This window comes from Haematobia irritans, chromosome 1 (assembly GCF_050003625.1).
Source record: "Haematobia irritans isolate KBUSLIRL chromosome 1, ASM5000362v1, whole genome shotgun sequence".
NCBI classification, from domain to species: Eukaryota; Metazoa; Arthropoda; class Insecta; order Diptera; family Muscidae; genus Haematobia; species Haematobia irritans.
In genome coordinates, this window is record NC_134397.1 from 122,309,799 (window position 1) to 122,319,083 (window position 9,285).

Here is a 9,285-nt window from a genome sequence, read left to right on the forward strand (position 1 = left end):
GGAAGTGTCCTCAAGTCCTACTGAAATTTCAAAAGAAACCCTAATATTTGGTTCATGGTGGTGGGTATTTAAGATTCGGCCCAGCCGAACTTAGTGCTGTATATACTTGTTGTTCCTTCAAGTTTATCGTATGCCAGCATATACGCATGCTTAAAAGCGAAAGCGCATGTTCTTCTACACACAAAAAAAATTTTTTGATTTCAATCACGAAAATCGCGGATTCAATCATTTTTTTAATTGAAATGTCTTCAATCACGAAAATGATAGTATCAATCACCCATTTTGATTGAAAACCAACACGATTTTTAATTAAAAATTTAATTGACTTTTGTCACGGAATCAATTAATTGTGTGATTGAATCAATTAAAAACGTGATTGATTTTTAACATAAAATTCAATCATAGTTTTAATTGAATCAATTAAAATTTTAATTAATTTCGCGACAAAAATCAATCAACTATTTGATTCATTCAATTAAATAATTAATTGAAATTGGCTATAAATTTCGATCAAAAAATTTATATATTGCGACCTCAAAATCGTATTTAGTTTTTTTTTCTTTTGAAATAAAAGAAACTATGTGTTTCTTATAAAACATATTTAATAGTTTATTATTTTTTGAATTATGCAATAGACAGATAATTTTGGTTCTTGTCATTTGTATTTTGTTCTAACATAACTTACAAATACAACTACTATCAATAACAACTATAGGGTGAAAAAATAAATTATATAAATCATTATCTTCCTTATAATAACCGTGTTAGCATGTTCCTTCTAATATGTAGATGCGCCTAGATTTCCAATAAATCAGCAGCCTGTAAGCTAAATTAGTTTTTCTGAAAGTAAACAGAATAATTCGAATTTCATTTTGTTCAATTAAAAGTTAATTTTGTTAAATATTACCTGCATAGAATATCAAGTTCAATTCATAGTTCCAGGTTGCAGATTTATAATCTTCTTTTGCAGTTGTAGTCTTTTAGCATAAAAATGTGTATTAAGGAGCTCGGTAATTTAATTTTAGTAACAATTCCTTTCCAAACAATTCCTTTAAAAACGTCTATTAAAATTTGAACCAATCAAAGACAAAAATAATGAGAAAGCAATGTAATATTTGGTATTATATTGATGATACTTTGCAAATTCTGGAAATAGAAAAAAAAATATAAATGGAAAATACATATATTTATTATTTTCGGATATTTTTCATATTTTTAAATCCAAAAGAAAGAACTTTTTTACCATTACATAATTCAGCTCATTTGTTTATATACCAGATATACTGCTCTCTACTTGGGTTCAAACTGAAAAAGGCAGGTAAAACAAAAATGCAATTTAATGCCAACGCTACTTCGCAACTTCAAGGTGAATCTTCCACCAAACCCATACCGCTCTTGGTTTTAAGAAAACTAGGAGTGAAAAAAATTTATAATTTTAAAAGATCAATATGGTACCCACTTTTTTATTGCAAACATATTATTATATATTTGATAAAATGATGGAGTTGATGGGATTGATTGGTCAATTTCACGAAATAAAATAGGTCACTAAAAGAAATGAATAAAAAATATATTATTTCTTACCTTCAATAAACGTAGATTGTTTTCCATTTTTACAATGCCACAAAATACAAACACAGGTAATTTCAAATGCGTTCTCTCATATATTTTTTTCAAACCTTTACCACGTGGCCGTTTGTTGTTGCACACTTTATTTATTTCAACCCTTTGCTATGATTTGTTGTTGCGTTCAAAATATTTATGCACACATTTTGAATGCAGCAGACAGAATGTCGACAATCATGTTTTTCAATTTACGCGAAAAACAAAAACCCAACCGTTCGTTACGAGTTACTTCCACAGACTGATCTCTCCATCATACATTGTTGAATAAAAACCCATTCTCTTGTTCTCTTTTCGCTCTTTCCATTGCTCAAAAGTATTCAGTTTCAATCACAAAGGTGATTGGATCAATCACATGTGTAATTGGAAACGGAAAAAATTTCAATCACGTTTGTAATTGAAAATTATTTCCGAATAGATTAAGAAATTGATTGAATCAATTAATATTTTAATTGGAAACGTAACAAATATCAATCATTTTTTTAATTGGTTTTTATTCGGATTTGATTAAATAATTAATTGAATTAATTAACATTTTAATTGAATCCGTTTCCAAATTCAATTAAGTGTTTAATTGAAAAAATTTTGGTGATAATTTTTTGTGTGTAGTTGTGCAAAATACAAAGTACATCTTGTGGATGTACTTTGTATTTTGTATTGTATTGATTCCGAGCCAAAGATACGGCTGCTTTAAAATAAAGACATTTTTAGAGACATATCTGGTATTAAATTAAATATCTGGATAAATAAAATTAAATTTTGGATATATTGACTTTTCATTCTCTTTTCGCGATATATTATTAAAGCTACTCAAGCACAAGTGTCAGTTTAAAAATCCAAGTATAACGGATACTTCAAAGTAAAAAATGTCTTCTTATTCCAAAAAACTTTAAACCAAAGATGCTAAATCCTCAATACAAATCTTAGCCTATGTTTGAAGCGGTTAAATTTTAAAGCTAAAGATTCAATATTTCAATTAATTTAAGGACGACTTTTTTAAATCAAAAATGTGTTTCTTTGCTTCAAGGAAAATTTGCCTTAGTTCACAGACATACGACTTTAACAAAGGGACGCAAATTCCCAAAATTTGTGTCCTAAATTTATTAAAAAATATTTTTTGAAGCAAAGATTATAAACTTTATTTTAATAAAAATTTAAAGAAATTTTTCCGTAATATTGTGTAAATCACGCATCCTAAAATTTAGTTGGCGTAATCTTTAATATCTGGTAAATATTTTTTTCAGTGCATGTATTGAAAAAAGAATAAGGTCAGGGAAAAGGTAGCTTTTCCCTGGCCCATTAATAGAGTTCGCAATTTTTTGTTTTTTTTTTTTTGTTTGAGTGGTCATTGTCAATAATTCAGCATACCGTCTACTGTTAGAGTCAAAAAATTGGAAAATTCATTGGAAACTGGGTAACACAGTGTTCGAAAAATTTTACTATGAATTTCCGAATTCACGTTTTATCAAATTTTATTAAAATTTGTATGAAATTTTTATGAAATATCGGTAGGAGGAATTTAAATAAAGGGTGATTCTTTTGAGGTTAGGATTTTCATGCATTAGTATTTGACAGATCACGTGGGATTTCAGACATGGTGTCAAAGAGAAAGATGCTCAGTATGCTTTGACATGTCATCATGAATAGACTTACTAACGAGCAACGCTTGCAAATCATTGAATTTTATTACCAAAATCAGTGGCAGAAAATCCGCTTTTTTATCGACAAATTTTGTTCAGCGATGAGGCTCATTTCTGGTTGAATGGCTACGTAAATAAGCAAAATTGCCGCATTTGGAGTGAAGAGCAACCAGAAGCCGTTCAAGAACTGCCCATGCATCCCGAAAAATGCACTGTTTGGTGTGGTTTGTACGCTGGTGGAATCATTGGACCGTATTTTTTCAAAGATGCTGTTGGACGCAACGTTACGGTGAATGGCGATCGCTATCGTTCGATGCTAACAAACTTTTTGTTGCCAAAAATGGAAGAACTGAACTTGGTTGACATGTGGTTTCAACAAGATGGCGCTACATGCCACACAGCTCGCGATTCTATGGCCATTTTGAGGGAAAACTTCGGAGAACAATTCATCTCAAGAAATGGACCGGTAAGTTGGCCACCAAGATCATGCGATTTGACGCCTTTAGACTATTTTTTGTGGGGCTACGTCAAGTCTAAAGTCTACAGAAATAAGCCAGCAACTATTCCAGCTTTGGAAGACAACATTTCCGAAGAAATTCGGGCTATTCCGGCCGAAATGCTCGAAAAAGTTGCCCAAAATTGGACTTTCCGAATGGACCACCTAAGACGCAGCCGCGGTCAACATTTAAATGAAATTATCTTCAAAAAGTAAATGTCATGGACCAATCTAACGTTTCAAATAAAGAACCGATGAGATTTTGCAAATTTTATGCGTTTTTTTTTTAAAAAAAGTTATCAAGCTCTTAACAAATCACCCTTTACTTACACCCTCAAAAAAAATTGATTCTCTAACATATGTTCCAAACATATTTTGCAGGAAGCACATATATTATTGGATACTGCCGAAACATTAATATGTTCCTTTTGTGTGAACAAATTATATGTTTGGTAGCATTTTGAGCCCAAAAATATTATATGCTTGGAAGAATTTTGCCCAAAGAAGATTGTGCTCATTCCCTCGCATAATTTTCACTTCCACGAAATTTTTTAGTTCTTGGCACCTTTTTCGGTAATACAAATAATGTTGAAGAAATTATTCAATTTTATAATTTTTTTTTTAAATTTTACCTTTCGCCTGCACGGAGAATCGAACCGAGGACCATACAGTTTGTAAGCCAACACACTATCCACTGGGCTACGTAGCTGTTATAGTCACCAGTAGAAAATTATCGTTATAAGTTACATATATATGGTATAGTTTGCAGCGCCCTCGAACCCATGCAAACAACATTATTTAACAGAAACATACATTTGTTGGCCACGTGGAGCAGTGGTTATCATGTCTACCTTGCATGCAAAGGGTCGTGGGTTCAATCCCTGCTCCGACCGAACACTTTTTTTTTATTTACACATTTTAGAAGACGTTGGTTCGTTAAAAGAAATCGTACGTTCCGATTTCTTTTAACGAACCATGAAAAAAATTTTGGCCATAATACCAAAATGATGAACAAAACACATGTCCACACATACATAAAATGCTGCTCTCAAGGCGAAAATACATGCTGTTTTTTTTCAAATGACTATTCTCTTGGTTCCGAATGTCTATTCTCTTTACTCCGAATACTCATTCTAATATTCAAATTAAATAATATTTAGACTTAAGCATATCAATTTTTTGGCCTTATCATAAAACAGTTTTCCGAAACAACATACAAGCGGTTTCACAGAAATTTTTCTCTTTTGATTTTTTCGCTGTGTTATGTTGATATCTTTCGTCAACTCTCCCGGTTTCAATCTCTATTTCATTCTCTGTACTCTCTCTCTGTCGCTCTCTGAATAAAATATCACAACATATATATGTTTACTAGAAATTTGTAAATTTATATATGTTTACATTCACACATAATATTTTTATGAAACATTCATGCCCCAAACAAAATATATTCTAACATATTAACATATGTGTCCCAAACATTTATTGTTAGTTTGAGAACATTACATGTTTGCACTTAAATATATTGTGTTTAAAAATTGTGCCCGAAACACATTTTGTTTATATCGGAACATATGAAAAACATATTTTTCTAACAGTGTATAAGTAAAAAGTTTTACTAAATTCGTACTTCTCACAAAATAGTTCATTATTCCTTTAAATTTGTAAACTTTATTACAAATGTGCCCATCACGAACTTCGTATGTCGCTAAAGACATTCTTGCAATTTTGAACTCCATGTTTTTCTTTCAAACTACAAAATTTTCTTTAACAAGTGAAAAAAATTAATTATGTCTAATAAATTTTCTTGAATTTGGCGAAAAATATGTACTTATTTTTGTGATATTGGCGCGATGTCAGCGTTTGTAATACTGTTTAGTTAAAATTTTCTAAAAATATTAAAAAATTTCTAAAAATAACTAAATGTTTTGTTCCTGGTGGGTTCACTGTTTTTTCAGTGTGATTTACTTCCTAAGCACCAAAATTAGATCACTCTATTTTACTGCATAGTTAATAATTTTATCATGTTTTTCTTCGAGTTTATTTGATTTTCGTCATTAAAATGCTCACCAAATAATTTTTGGATGTAATCCTAGTACATAAAACTAGTAATTATGCATGAGTTTCGCTATGTCTCTCTAATAGAAATTGGCACTCGTCGATCTTTTATTTGCAACAAGGTTGTCCTCCCGCTAACTTCTAAGATGTTTGATACCAAGTGAACTTTACATCACCCTGAAGGTAATTCGATTATCTTAAAATGATAGTGGATTGTTTAACTTCAGATGGAAGAAATTATGTGACTGTTGCACGAGGTCATTTCAATGAAGGGTTTGTGTGATTATTACACGAGGCCATAAGCACGAAACATTTAGTGACAATTAATTAGGACTGATTATCGGTACATAAAAGCGCTAATTAAACATTTACTTAATGTTTATATAAAATAAATGAGAAGGAGCTAATATAGGGCACTAACTTGTACCCTGCCCTACTACATATGTTGTCGAATTATTATTTGTAGTAAGTAATAAGTAAGTTTATAAATTTTGACCACTTATATAACAGGTTGGCTGATAAGTCCCCGTTCTGTCACATAGATGTCGTCGCTAGTATTAAATGCATATTATTTTTATATAGTACCAACCTTCAAATGATTCGTGTCAAAATTTGACGTCTGCTAGTCAGTAAGTTTGTAAGATAGAGCGTTTTTTGTGAAGCAACTTTTGTTATTGTGAATAAAAAATGGAAAAAATGGAATTTCGTGTTTTGATAAAATACTGTTTTCTGAAGGGAAAAAATACGTTGGAAGCAAAAACTTGGCTTGATAATGAGTTTCCGGACTCTGCCCCAGGGAAATCAACAATAATTGATTGGTATGCAAAATTCAAGCGTGGTGAAATGAGCACGGAGGACGGTGAACGCAGTGGACGCCCGAAAGAGGTGGTTACCGACGAAAACATCAAAAAAATCCACAAAATGATTTTGAATGACCGTAAAATGAAGTTGATCGAGATAGCAGAGGCCTTAAAGATATCAAAGGAACGTGTTGGTCATATCATTCATCAATATTTCGATATGCGGAAGCTCTGTGCAAAATGGGTGCCGCGCGAGTTCACACTTGACCAAAAACAACAACGTGTTGATGATTCTGAGCGGTGTTTGCAGCTGTTAACTCGTAATACACCCGAGTTTTTCCGTCGATATGTGACAATGGGTGAAACATGGCTCCATTACTACACTCCTGAGTCCAATCGACAGTCGGCTGAGTGGACAGCGACCGGTGAACCGTCTCCGAAGCGTGGAAAGGCTCAAAAGTCCGCTGGTAAAAAGTAATAGCGTCTGGTTTTTGGGATGCGCATGGAATAATTTTTATCGATTATCTTGAGAAGGGAAAAACCATCAACATTGACTATTATATGGCGTTATTGGAGCCTTTGATGGTCGAAATCGCGGCAAAACGGTTCCATATGAAGAAGAAAAAAGTGTTGTTCCACCAGGACAACGCACCGTGCCACAAGTCATTGAGAACGATGGCAAAAATTCATGAATTGGGCTTCGAATTGCTTCCCCACCCACCGTATTCTCCAGATCTGGCCCCCAGCGACTTTTTCTTGTTCTCAGACCTCAAAATGATGCTCGCAGGGAAAAAATTTGGCTGCAATGAAGATGTGATCGCCGAAACTGAGGCCTATTTTGAGGCAAAACCGAAGGAGTACTACCAAAATGGTATCAAAAAATTGGAAGGTCGTTATAATCGTTGTATAGCTCTTGAAGGGAACTATGTTGAATAATAAAAACGAATGTGTTTTTCTTTGTTAGACCGGGGGCCTATCAGCCAACCTGTTATATGAAAGACATCAAATAGGTTTGGTATAGTTTGTCTTTTGAAAACAAAAAATGAAATTTAAAAATTGAAAAGTCGGAAATTTTCTACGCTTGAAAAAAAAGTTGTTCGGAGAATTAAAGAAAAATTACGAAAAAAAAAAATATGAATTGCATGATACCGACAGCTGCAGATTGGATAAGCAACTCAAATTGAGATTTATCTCAATAAAAAGGAATCTAGTTATTTTTCCGTTTGGATATCCTAAGAATAATCATCAATTTTGTGTCGATGGAAGCTCTTGTTCTAACATAGCGGAGGAAAGTTTATTAAATTTTGGGGACATAAGCTCGAGAGGAAATTGGCTAAATCTTGTACCATTGAAACGATAATCCTCATGAAATAAGCATACTTCGTCATTTAATTTCGAAAGTCAAATTTTTAAGAGCATAGTCAAATTTTGACTCAAAATTTATAAAAAAAAAAGATTATATAAGATATTTATTCAAGCTAGAGGAATCCAATATCTGGTTACAATACTTTTTTAAGGAAGAGGCTAAATTCTTTCGCTGCATTTAGATTAGTAATTATTTTTAAATATCATTTTAATTGTCACCTTATAATTATTTATTTCAGTCCGTCTTTCAACACATGAGATTATACTGATATACATTCTCATACGGTATTTTGTCCAAGTTACAAGCGCTTGTCAACGATGGAGCATGAAATAATGACTGTGAGTATACAAAATATTTAAATTCTTTAAATCAAACATATGTTAAAGACTTATTTATATTACACGTTTTATGCACCCTCAAAAAAACGCTTCTTTAACATATGTTCCAAACATATTTTGCAGGAAGCACATATATTATTGGAGTTTGGAAGCATTTTGAGCCCAAGAATATTATATGCTTGGAAGAATTTTTCGCAAAGACGATTGTGCTCATTCCCTAACATACTCGTAATTTTCACTTCCACGAAATATTTTAGTTCTTGGCACCTTTTTCTGTAATACAAATAATGTTGAAGAAATTATTCACTTTTATAAATTTTTTTTAAATTTTACCTTTCGCCTGCACGGAGAATCGAACCTAAGACCATACAGTTTGTAAGGCAACACACTATCCACTGGGCTACGTAGCTGTTATAGTCACCAGTAGATAATTATCGTTATAAGTTACATTTATATAGCATAGTTTGCAGCGCCCACGAGCCCATGCAAACATAACATTATTTAACAGAAACATACATTTGTTTGCCACGTGGAGCAGTGGTTAGCATGTCTGCCTCGCATGCAAAGGGTCGTGGGTTCAATCCCTGCTCCGACCGAACACTCTTTTTTTTTGGTTTTAATTTACACATTTATATTTAAACTATATTAAATTTTTATAATGAAACTTCGAAATGTGGGTTATTAAAGATTTATAGTCAGTAACAGTGCTTGATATTAACGAAATTAACTGATTTTTGGATAAAATATTATTTTTTTATTGCAAAAATAAGAATTTTGTAAAAAAAACTGTTTTTGCTACAAAACTTTAAAATTTGGAATGAATTCAAAAACTCTAACAAAAGAAGAACGTGGAGTCGAGTATAAATATACATAAATAATTTTATAACATAAACATACATTTATTTAGGAGTGAACAGTTTTTTACTAGCATTTAACACCATCGCTCTAAAATGCCTTTTCTTTAATA

At 32.0% G+C, this 9,285-nt stretch overlaps 1 long non-coding RNA gene across 2 annotated transcripts; it reads right to left on the bottom strand.

Annotated features, from left to right (window-relative positions):
• Positions 1 to 649: 649 nt before the first annotated feature.
• LOC142241751 (uncharacterized) lies at positions 650 to 1,562 on the bottom strand. 2 transcript variants are annotated; one of them, XR_012723794.1, is made up of 4 exons: positions 1,460 to 1,562; positions 1,244 to 1,305; positions 908 to 1,146; positions 650 to 840 (listed from the first exon to the last, which is right to left on the bottom strand). It is a non-coding gene; the product is annotated as an uncharacterized LOC142241751 (long non-coding RNA). The 2 variants fall into 2 exon arrangements; XR_012723792.1 differs by having other exon boundaries at positions 1,244 to 1,410; positions 1,475 to 1,542.
• Positions 1,563 to 9,285: the final 7,723 nt, after the last annotated feature.